Genomic DNA, 12,993 nt, shown 5'->3' with positions numbered 1-12,993 from the left:
CAACAACAAATCAAATCTGATGACAGGCCAATGCCCAAACTGGAGCTTTGTACAGCGAGGAACAAAAGAGCGAACCGGACGTAAAACGTTAAAGGTCTCCTGATTTGTGAATGAATGCTTATTAGAGTGCGGACCTGTCGGTCAGATAACAGGCGTGTGTAAGTCCTGCATCTGTATGATACAAATGTGTGTAAAATGATACCGGGCGCTGTAATCACTCATCTGGTGATGAGTGATTACAGCGCATTTGCAACTTGGAAATATAACCACCATTTTCAATTTGTGGGGATAAAGGACACAAAAAATCTTACGGTAAAATGTAAACTGTGTGCAGGACAGAAAGCATTGTCCACATCGAAAAACAGCAATGTCAATCTCCTGAAGCACCTAAGTAATGTAAATGGGGCTATAAAACTAGTCGCCAAAGACCCCACCGTCTCAACCACCGGCAGTGACCCACATGGAGCAACACCATCTAAACAGCCAAAAAACGATTTTTTTAAAATCGCCTCATGTCACCCAGAGTCAACTAAACAGATTGATTGCCAGATATGTTGTTGAGGACATGCTGCCCATCGCAACGGTCGAGTCTGTTGCCTTCAGAGAACTAGTCATCAAAAAACAACACAAAAACTTGTATTTGTATTGTTATTATTTTTAAAGTAAAGTAACTTGTTACTAGTTACTTTTATAATTTAGTAACTAATAAAGTAACTAGTAACTTTTTTGAGGGCAGTAACTATAACTATTACTAGTTACTTTTTAAAAGTAACTTGCCCAACACTGATGATTACTATACGCCTTTGTATTCATAATTTCAGCGGAGGGAGGGGAACAGCAGAACAGCAGAGTGGCGAGGGAGAGCTGTCTTCTTCCCTTTACAAGCTTCAAACATTTATTTATCGTGTGATTTTGTCAATAAAAGTTACATATTCTTAAAGCCAAGACTTTGTTTATTTAAAAAATGTTTAAAAACATCCAAAATAAAAAATCTTTTTTGAATTTTTGGGCTCATGATAGGCCCCCGATCTCCGTAGGCCCCTGGGCTTCAGCCCAGGTCAGCCCGTGCATTAAGGCGGCCCTGAACAACAGCACATTTTGTAAGGCAGACTCATTTTAAAGTAATGGAAATATATGGATAACCTTCTACGACACATCTGCCAAATCTTTCTGTAGATGGAGCAGTTCAGTACTGTAGGGATTGAATAGCGTTGAAAAGGCATAACTACTGTGTTTGAGTACAATGTTAAAGAACTTAGTATACGTATTTCTGTCCCGCTTCGGCAAAAAAGGTTTCAGCTTCTAATAATATATTTTACTGGCAACTGGATTTGAATCTGATCCATAAAAGATCAAAAACAAAGTAAATACATGCAAATAAAACACACAATGCTAAAGATACAAACCACCCGAACTACTATTATAACTTCAACATTGAACTGAGTCTCAAGTTCTATAATAGGATCTGCATAAACAAAAACAAACATTTGAGAAGAGCCATCCAGGAAACATACATGCAAATCAAACAGGAAGCAGTCGATTTGATTGACAGCTCTTTCTTTTTGTTAACTTATCATAGAACAGAAATGAAGCTATTCTGTCAGTTTGATTTAAATTTAAGTAAGGCATTGTCTCTTAACTAGTGAACTCTCTGTTTAAATATAAGATCAGAGCTAGACACAATCGAGATAAGATGTAGGTATGAGACGACGTTGGTATAAAAGATCCACACCAACATACAAACATAAATCAATCACTAGGTATAGTAGTACATCTAGAGGCATATGAGTAAATGAATGTCTTATACGGGAATTCACTGTCGGCCCTATCATTCATCAGCTGTCTCAGGACCAGGAAGGTCTCAGGAGGTCACAGATTCAGAGATCGAGAGGGGGATGTAGAGCGAAGGGGGACATTAAGATCTGCAGATCAGGGAAATCGCTTAGACAGAGAGGAAGATTATCAGGTCAAAAAGGACAGAAAGAGGAGGGCTGAACTGTCATATGACCGAAGTGCCGGAAAGGCCAGACCTCACCTTCAAACCACATGATCTCTATCTCAGGGAGACAAAGTTTAATTCAGGATATCAGTTGAGAGTTACATGGAAGTAAGTGTTGAGGTTAAAGCAGGGGTCGGCAACCCGCGGCCCAAGAACCGCATGCGGCCCTTTAAGCCCTCTGCTCTGGCTCCCTTGAGCTTAGACAAAAATAAGAAGGAAATAAAATAAAAGTATTTGTAGGACTATCTATATTTTCTTGCATGGTTGAAGATGTTTCGTATCTTGTATTTTGAGGTGATACTGTGACACATAAATAAAAACAAAACGGTTTTAATTAGGTCAACTAAAATATGCGTCACATCCTGCTACGGTCCCGCGCTAGCGCCTTTTGTTGCAGGCGAATAACCTGACCCCCCGGTGTCGCAGCCACTGCTCCGTTTTCAGAGACTTTGCACACGTTTTTCACAAACATTTTACATTGTTTTTGTTACTGTCTTTGCAGTGTCTTAAATGTAATTTAGGTTAACTTCCTGTTTGAAGTTGTTGCTATGGAAACAACATGACGGAGAAAAAAGTAATATCTTCTACATATAATAACGGACAAAGTAAAGAATGAAGTGCAGGCTATGTTTAAATGTTCGGAATTTGACCGTGTATGATAGGAATAATTCAATTCGGTNTTGCAGTGTCTTAAATGTAATTTAGGTTAACTTCCTGTTTGAAGTTGTTGCTATGGAAACAACATGACGGAGAAAAAAGTAATATCTTCTACATATAATAACGGACAAAGTAAAGAATGAAGTGTAGGCTATGTTTAAATATTTGGAATTTGACCGTGTATGATGGTCCTCTTGAGTTGCCGTAAAGCCAATGGCGTACAGCCATTGCTCCGTTTTCATGTTTTTTTTTACATGTTTTTCACAAACATTTCCACACGCTAAGTATAGGAATACTTCAATTCGGTTCGTCATGATCTGTAGATGTGATTTGCCCCCGAGCACCCCTGGGTAAATTACCGTACAGCCAATCACAATGAGTACAATGCGTGACGTCATTGGTAAGAGAAGGCCCCCGAACACATATGGTACCCCGAACACATATTATGGTACTCACACCGGCTCCATGAGAGAACTATGGATAAATCAAAGAAAATAAAAGTACCGGAGGAACACAGAGGGTTTAATTCTGCGTGGACAGAGTTATATGTTTTCACAGCAAACGATATGATTGATATATGTAGAGAGAAGTTGTCAAAGGTGCTGCAGCCTTTACAAATTGAGGAGAAAAATGGAAGAGGAAGACAGCTGATGATCTTCAGTCATAATTCAATGGGGTATGTAATTTATTTCAGAAAACACTTTTTGTTATATTCCATGGAATGCTCTTAACGTCCCGATAGCAATGAATATATTAAATGCTTTGACAAAAAATACATAAACAAATTAATCTGTGGAAACTGTAGCGCTGTAAAAAGCACGACCAATCATCTGAGCCGGCCCGGCTAAAATAACTGGATGGCCTACCTGCCTGTCAGCCTTCCATCTGAGCACAAACTTATCTCGTGCCCTCATTGGTCATGTGCACGTTTGTGTGTGTTGGAGGAGGGGCTCTGTAAGGAAGTCTGAAGGAAAAGGCAGATCTTCTCAGGTTGTGTAATTTCAAATTCTAGCGCACTCAAGCTGGTTTCTCCATTCTTACCTACCCTAACTTTAACTCTTTTTAGGGTGCAGCTATATGTTTTATTTATTTCAAAGTGGGCCCATTTTAATTATACATTTTTTCCTTCAAATGTGCAGAGGACTCCCCAAGTGCTGTGTTTAATTTATTTTAAAGTAGGCCTGTTTATTATTTGTAATTCTCCTTAAAGGAGCTCCTTGTTTCTTATTAGAGGTTAACAGTTTTATATAATGTAATAAATGCAAAAAAACTGTACTTTTTGTCTACTATAACAATAAATACAACTTTATAAGCTATCAAGCTATGAAATATGTTTTGCGGCTCCAGACAAAAAAATGTTTGGAAAAAATGAGCAAAATGGCTCTTTTGGTCAAAAAGGTTGCAGACCCCTGGGTTAAAGGAATGAGTCCTCTACGAGTGTCCTGACATGTATTTGTGTGTTTCTGCACTGTTCTAATCCAAAAACGTACTCTGTGTTTTGCTGTAACCAGCCGTAAGAATGTGCAGTGTATAAACACTGAGCTAAATGTATAAACCATCTAGCAGCAGGCCAGGGCTGTGAAACTGCGACAGTATAGATCCACACACACGGACGAGAGAAGTATGGAACAAATTTCAACTTTTTCCTAAACACAGCAGTTGAAGCATCACAGATCTGCATTTCACTTAGTTTACTGCACAGAACGTCTTTCTATTTAGGCTTTAAATTCAGATTGAAAGGACTAGAAAAAGGCTCTACAAACCCCAAGTGCTTGGCCCCAGTAATCTTGCGAACAACACAAATCTATTAGAAAAGTGCTTCAGTTCCACTTGACTTGGATCATAAAACTGTCTTGAAAAGCAGTAACAACCTGCAAGCAATGTTGAAGTGGTTCAAGAGTTGCGAAGTGGTGGGGGGACCTCAGGGAACTGACATGGGCCTAACGCAGATTATAGGACATCTGTTGCGTTTTTTACTTACTCTCACCAACACACTGCGTTCTACCGCACTGTTTCCCTTCAAAATGCTTTTTCAATGCTTGCGATCGGAAGTGTTGGTCTTAATAATGTTTCCCAAAATGCAGCGCAGCTGTGGCGGGGAAAAAAAGAAAGTCCCATATGAATTTGGATCTGGGTTCAGAATCAGAGGAACCTTAATTATTACAATTTACTAAGTCTGTCAGTGCCCTTGCATTAGATAGTTAGGGTTAGGGTTGCATTCTGATGTAAAGAAAACACATCGTATTCAGCTTTAGCAGAGTTAAACAATCACAAGATTATCTTTCAGTTCATACGAAAGTCTTTCTCACATCCGTTCAGCGCTTCTCTGCACACACAAAAAAAAAGACAGAATTCTTCAAAGGACTATAAGAGATAATTGATACATCCTGTTATCCTGAATCATTCCACAAGAAATAGGCACACTTTCCTGTTATTCTTTTTGTTACCAAGCAACTTCTTGTATTCACTGTAGTCTGATTTTACTACGGGGGTTATGTTATCGTTTACTTTTCTGAATCTGAAAATGTCAAGTGTACATTAAGACCCAGCATGGGGAGAGGTGAAGATTTCTGAAGATACTAGAACACGGCTTGTGCCGATTTTGAATCAGATCAGATTGAAAGAATGATTGTTCATTGCCTTTCCTCCCTTGTTTTTCAGTATTTGCCTTGCAGATAAATGTAACTATATTGCATGGGGGGAAACAATCGTTACAAAAGTTCCGTGAGATGCTCCGCCTTGGCGTTGCCCCCTAGGGTTCGGATGGCATCTATTGGCAAAAACGATTAAACAAAAGGGAAATATAACTGTTGGCTCAACTCTATAAATCCAATCAGACTTCCATGAGGAGGACAACAGGTGACTGTTTAAGAGAGAGCTCTGATGTAGCAACCAAAAGTAAGAGACAAACAGGAAAGCTACAGGCCTGCATAATTTCATCGGTTTGTTTGTTTGAACATCTAATTAGCAAGGCACCATGTCTCTATCTGACAGCTACACATTCACACTCCTGCAAGCCTGCAGGCAAAGAAATGCCAGAGAGTAAATTAGTCTTTTACGAGATGTGTTCCAAAGTGCAGTGTTTAATTTCATATCGCTCTTCATCTTTGACTGTCCGGCATCTCAATAGTTCATCTTCCCACTTGTTCTCACATTCTGTATCTGTTTGTCTAGAACCAGCTTAGTTCAGAGCTGCTTGGTAAACCCTGCGTTAAGTCTGTGATACTAAACCCATAACTACGACAAAAAAGTAAATAAAAGAAAGTAAATAAACTGTATATCTAAGTTAGAAAACCCTATATGCAAATGGATAATTTAGCACCTACATTCCTCCTTACCCCGGGTCCCTAGCTTTTCTTGTGGGCAAACAAACAATTGCAACCTTTCCAAAGAAGCCACAAAAGTATTGTGCATTTACAATGTTGTTTATTTCTGTCACCTGGTGTTTGCAGACCAGTCCTGCAACATGAATGAGAGGAAGAGTACAGCAGATAGAGGCGGGGAGTTGGATACACACAAAGGCAAAAAGGTTGGAATGCAGAGCCAAAAAGGACAACAGCAACTCTCCATAGTAACAGTATCAGTTTATTAAACATCCTGGGAGCCATGTTGGCCCCTTTATATACCCTTAAACTTCTGTATGTCCTCCCCATGAGCCAAGAGCCTAATGTGGTCACACCCAGTGCTCCTAATTATTTTTCTTTCTGCTGCAGTTCAACACAAATTGAACGTTAAACTGAGTCTTTGCAGCTGCACCCAGCAGCCCGGCTGTAGTAGAACGTTTTCTCATGGAGAGCCTGGGAGGCCATTTTTTACTCAAGTGCCATAAATGGAGTTACAGGATAGAAGCTCCTGACTCCTTTTTTGAGTCCTATTATCCTTTTCCTGCTGTGCGCCTGCATGTCAGGAGGAGCTGTGCGTCAAATCCGCAGCGGCGACAGCTGCTCCAGCAGAGGCTGAGCGCACACAAACACACTCAAGGACATGCACGCGCAAAAGCGGACTCCCACAGCAGCAGGAAGGCATCATTTAAGGCTCAAGAAACCAACTCATCCGTGCCTGTGGGCAAAGCTGCCCAAACCGCACTTCGTATCAGACATTGCCAACTACACCGCTGCACCGCTCGGGGCATGCGCACAACTCTCTCGGTGTTATGTTATCAGGCTGGACAGACACACGCGCACAGTATTTATTGGTTACTGAGCTCTAATCACATCCACTGCTCCCATCACTCAAATTCTGCTGTCTGGGGAAACACGAAGACGTATACAATGTTTCCACAAGAGTACTCGCATTAACCTCAACTCTGCAGAGAAAACTTCACATCCCCAAAGTGATCTTATTTGACATAACCTAAAAAGTTTCCCCCTTGAAAAGGGGGAGGTCTCTACAAAGATGATCAATTATGTAGTTGCACTTGTCAAAAAGGATAACGTTTTAAGACTGCAGGAGACTTGGAGAGGGGCAGTTTGCATGCAAACATAAACAAATATGCACACGGGGAAGGGAACGCGCGGGGAGGGAAAGGGGGGCCGATTCAACGCAAAGTCCGCCTTTGTTGTGGGAGTCAACTATGACACTCCGTCTAAAGCGTCAGTACTCCAAAGACACAAACTGGACCACATCTGCACCGTTCCGTGCGCGTTGAGCTAGTTCCGCTCCCGAGTGCATGGTAAACAGCAGGAGTCTCTAGTGTGTGTGTACGTAAACGAGCTCAGCAAAGACCCAACCCCGTGGTCTACCTGAGCAAACGGAGCGCAGGAAGAAGAGTGTGCTTGGAGCCAGCGCACACGCGTCTCACAGTCTGCTTTAGTTTTACCTGCCGAGACTCAGCTTAGAAAAACAACTCGCCACTAAAGTTGTCATGCAACTCATTTGTGAATAAAAAAAAAAAAATGTTGGAACACTGAGAACCAATTTCACGACTTTTAAAAGCTATCCCCAAGTCCAGTACCAACTCCAGCAGCTCGAAAGGTGCTCATCACACGCTCTGTGACTAAAGTACAACTTTGTGCGTCTCTGTCATCTGTCGTACAGTGCACGCTGTGTGCCAGGTTCCTCAGCGACATCTTCTTCAGCGACATAAAAAAACAAATGAATAAAGCAGTCCCTACCGTAATAAAGGTAACCATAGCATCGGCGGGTAGCTATCCAACAAAGTCGACATGAAGGAGATTAATTTTCAAACAGAATCCTTTGGCGAAAACTTCCCACTGTCTAAGGGCTGCCGCCAGTCTGTGCGCTACACTGGCTCTGTGTGGAGAGGATCAGGGTGTGCGTAATGCACGCTCGCTCTCTCTCCCTCCCTCCCTCCCTCCCTCTCGCTCTCCCTCTCTTCCTCTCTCCCTCTCTCTCTCTCTCTCTCTCTCTCTCTCTCTCTCTCTCTCTAGACACCATAATCTTCGCTCTCTCTGTTACGGGACAGATGGCTCTGGACCATACGTTGCTGCAAAGACCTGCATGCATGCTGCCACTGTCTGCAAGCCTTACTGACATGAAGTACACAGAGTTAGGAGCATGCATCTGTCTCTAAGGCAATCTTAGACATGCATTAAATTAAAGTTACTGCTGATTTACATGAATACTATGCACTGTAATCAATGCATATAAGATCATTGGAGCACAATAAAAGTTACATTACCCACAGTTAAGCTGCTGTAAAGCAAAGACTCAAAAAGTAACTTAATACGTTTGATAAAAAGTTCAAGCAGAATGTTTTAATGTTCCAGTGTAGTAAACATGTACACGTGTATAGGGTGCAATTTCTCCTACTTTTACATGGCTTAATAAAATACAAAAAAATATTATTTGGACACTGCGGTCTGTTATTTCTCGATAGGCTGAAGCTATGATCAAGGGACAATGTGAAGTCATCAAATCCGCAGAAAGAAGTCTGGTCAATATAGCAATGTGGCCAAAAAAACGTTTGAATACACATTTTTATATTTGTGCGTATGAAAGTGATGCTGACGTAACTATGTCCCCAAGAAAATAAAAAGAGTGCAAGAACAAGAACACAAGAGTGCAAGAGAAAGATAGAGGATGAAAGAGAGCAAAATGAGCATGGTATGCCCCTTTAAGACCCCCTTTTTATTCCAACAGACAACCTCAACTACTGTAGTTGTAGTTGCCAACAGAAGGTCCACTATAGAGATGGCAGAGTATCAGTTAAATTAACATACCATTGGATTTGTCTTTGACCTGCTCACCGAACATCACTGTGTTGTTGTAAAACTGCTGATTCTCTAGCAGAAACACACGCTTTAATTCCCCAGACAAGTGTTTCTTCATTTATCTTGTTTACAATTGTGTACCCGCTCTTGTGCTTCTGTGCAATAGCCCAAGGCAACTCAACCCAAGACATGAAAAGAGACTTGTTAGCACTGTAGTAGGAATGCTTTGTTATTGGCCAGGTTACAGGCAAGATGTGACCTGACTTGTAATTGAGCAGGTGGCTGACGATACAGGGACTGATATTATTAAAATGGAACAAAAGTAAAAGGTAAGAAGGCAGGCTCACCCTCCTGTCAGCCTGTGTACTAAAAGCTCTGCCAAGGATTTCGACTATGTTGGTGGAGATTAAGGTTTGTACCATTATGGGGTTTGAGCGAGCATAACCGCAGCTATAAAAGCAGATTTATACAGAGCCTGCCTGGCAGAGGCCCTACGCATTATTTTTTATAAATGTGTGCAGGAGATTAGGCGTGGTAAATGATATGAGTTTTTTTCGTTTCGAGTTGTCCCGATCAGTTTTGCATTCAAATGTGCTGCACTATAGAAAAAGAAGTCTGTACAAAACGGACAATCAAAGATATTTAGGCTGCATGTCACTTGAGGTGTCTGGTTACACTTTTTGCAAAAAAGCACAGCTACTCTTTTTTGATGCATCTAGAGAATAGTGATCCTATAAGCAGGTTGGCACCACTAGACTGTATGGGGAACATTTAACTTGAATGATTACCTGGTTTAGTTTCAAGCCTGTAATCTGCCTTCTGAGCATGTTACACTGACATCCACATAGACGGATAAAAACCAAAAAGTTTTGTGGTTCAGCATCGACACTGTAAAGGACGCGTTACATTTTTAACGAGCACAATGGCAATGCACATCTCCAGCAGATCCTCGGGGATACCCACGTGACACGAAAAGTGTGTGATTATTATCCCGGACCGCGGTGAAGTCATAAAATATGAAAAGAGCGGAGGAGAAGGGGAACGTCTTAGAGGAGAAAGTGAGGAGGAAGAGGCAGAGGAGAGCTGAGGATAAGGTGAAGCTGGGAAAGATGTATTTCCAAATAAAATGAAAACTGCTAAAGTCATACCAATGCATACATCTGGAGATAAACATGTACTGTCAAACTATAGGCAACTATAGTTTTCTAAAATAATGGAAAAAATCTACTATACAAGACTAAATGACTTCATCACCAAACATAACATATATGAAACAATATGGTTTCAGAGCTAACAGAACAACATCATTTGCAGTTATAGAATGTATGGAATACATTATTAAGGCAATAGAAAAGAAAGAATATGCAGTAGGGATATTTCTGGACCTTAAAAAAGCAATTGAGACGGGAGTCGTGTGGCGCAGAGGATAGCAAGTTCGAGTCCCACTGCAGTCAGCATGTCGTTGTGTCCCTGAGACACTTCACCCCAAATTGCTCCTGTGGGGATTGTCCACAGTATTGAGAATGTGAGTCGCTTTGGATAAAAGCGTCTAACAAGTAACATGTAATGTAATGTAATGAGTCCATGTGAACTCATACTTGTTATTTCTTGTCATTGTAAAAGTTATTTATTTTTGGTTTTGTACAAAGAAAATGTTTTGTTTATTAAAACAATGAATCCAGTATCACGGACGCTGATGACGATGACTTTTATTCTCAAGAAAAATGTATGCAAGAGGGGGTAGGACCAGAAACGTTTTTAAGCGTTTCTTGCCCCTGTTGAACATGACAGAGACTATTTGAGAATATATTAAAAAAAAAATATTTCTTTGAACCTTGAACGTTTTTTTTATTTTTGCTTCTCTTTGTTATAATTATTATTATTAAAAAAAACAGAAAAAAGTATTATTATTATTGCTGTATGTCTTGTTTCTGACATGTTCAATAAATTGAATGAAAAAAAGGTTTTAAGAAAGATGGAGAAGAGAATAATTGATATGATTAACAAGTCTGGCTCATTTCCCCCCAAAAATATTTGTATTGTGAACGTTTTTGTATAAGTGTGAGCATTACAAATACTCTAGTGTTTTACTGGATCAGAAAAGAAAGAGACTTTGATACAGACATACAAAAAAGTGTTTTGTTCAAAAACAAGAGATAACAGATTTAAGTGTTTACTTTATTTTGTCTTTAAGGCTTTAACTACAAAATAAGCTGTATAATCTATCACTGGTGCAGGCTGTGGGGAAACAGAAGATTTCAGTCTTCCTTTATACTTCCCCCAATGAAGTGCAGGAGCTTAAAAGTCCATCACAGCACCTATATATAGATATACATTTTGTATTAATATAATTGAATTCATGTTCAATCGCAATGGGGCATCACTATTTTGAAGATGGTAAAATGACAGCCATTTAGTTAAGAATTTAAAAATATACTCAAATTGGGACTCTCAATTTGGCCAAATCAGCATCAGCCGTGACCTTGCAACATAGATGATATCGGAGGTGGAGCAGAATGCTAGCTGATGGCTTAAAACCACATTCTGTGTGTCAGATTGCTCGGTATGAAAGATCATCTCTCTTAGTGGGCTTTATTTGATGTTGTTAACTTTCTTCGCATCTATTTTTTGTATAGACACCCTTTACATGACATGCAGTAGGAATGTCTTAAAGTAGAGGGCACTTTAAACCATATGATAAAGACAAATTAATGAATTGTGAGGTGCTCTGGGTCCATTTGGCTCCATAGTAAGTTTATGTACGACCCGTAGAATCCCAAAAGCTTGGTTTCCTCCTCCTGCAATGACACAGCAAGTAGTTCTCCACACTCTACAATCAATTAGAATGGACATTATATCACACCTGCATTTTGCTAAACAATGTTGTCCTCGGGTCTCCGGTCCTCCAGAGTCGGTCTGCTTGAATCACATGAAGCCTTTCTAAATTTCTGTGTAAACCTGACTTTAGACAAGAAAATCACTTGTTTAAATGTTGAGGAAGATTGTGGATATGCTTGTTGCTTGTGCGTTCAAGTGTGAAGATATCCTTGCAATCACACATACTGGAACACTGAAATCACCAAAGGCGCCTTCTCTGCTCTTCCTGCTGTTTCAGCTTTTGTTTTGACTCTTCCTTTGTTTGTTTAAATCTCCTCCTGAAAAAATGTATTTACTGAAGTCCAGAATTCCAGGGTTTTGTCCATAGAGCTTAAAACATGATGCCCCTGTTGGGACACCGTAAATCAACCCAAACGAAGTAATTACGTCTAAATCCTGATGGGTTCACAACCAACATCCTAAATCGCATTAACAGGATTAGATTTGTCAGCACAGTAAATCCATGTGATTCATGGTGAGATCCTAGCATGCCTGTTCCAAAGCACCGCGTACTTGTTTCTTTGTTTGCACCGTGATAGGCATCAGCGAAACAATCCCAACCACCCACAGCAAACACTGTCCCTGTTGCACATATCAACACGGAGTAATTGATGGGACAATGATTTTTTTCACGGCACCATGTCATGAGCCATGGAAAATGAAACAGCAGGCAAATATTAATTTGAGATGATTGCAGCGCATTCATGCTTATTCAAAGTCCATCGGGAGGACAAATGTAAACATAGGCATATTGTATGCTGGTGTGCAAAACAAACACACCTGATGGAGAAATGAAAACAAAAGGGTGAGGATGAGGAAGTGAGAGGAAGGAAATAAAGGGGATTAAGAAGTGTGTGTGTGTGTGTGTGTGTGTGTGTGTGTGTGTGTGTGTGTGTGTGTGTGTGTGTGTGTGTGTGTGTGTGTGTGTGTGTGTGGTGCACGTGCGTACGAGCGTGCACCTCTGCTAACATCCAAATAAATAATGTTCCTATGTACAATTTAACATTAGTTAGCCTATATTAGCTTGGGGAATAGTAAACAATGGCCCTATATCACAGAGAAAAAAATGAACCCCATGATAGATTTGAACACATCTATGATTAATACTGATGCCCAGCACTTGCTCGAAATACACAAGGTGAATATAGAAAATGAAAAGGTACATTGTCCAAAGAAAAGTAACATGTTGATTCTACAATGACCCATATATGTCTATATGCCAATGAATATCCTTTCAGTGCTTAAGATATTATATAAATTAAGTTTATACCATTGAAAGAAATTATC

The sequence above is a fragment of the Notothenia coriiceps genome, unplaced genomic scaffold (genome assembly GCF_000735185.1).
Source record: "Notothenia coriiceps isolate Sejong01 unplaced genomic scaffold, NC01 NC01_scaffold00024667, whole genome shotgun sequence".
NCBI lineage: Eukaryota > Metazoa > Chordata > Actinopteri > Perciformes > Nototheniidae > Notothenia > Notothenia coriiceps.
The sequence above is the reverse complement of the archived record's forward strand: the minus strand, read 5'-3'. Positions refer to the sequence as shown.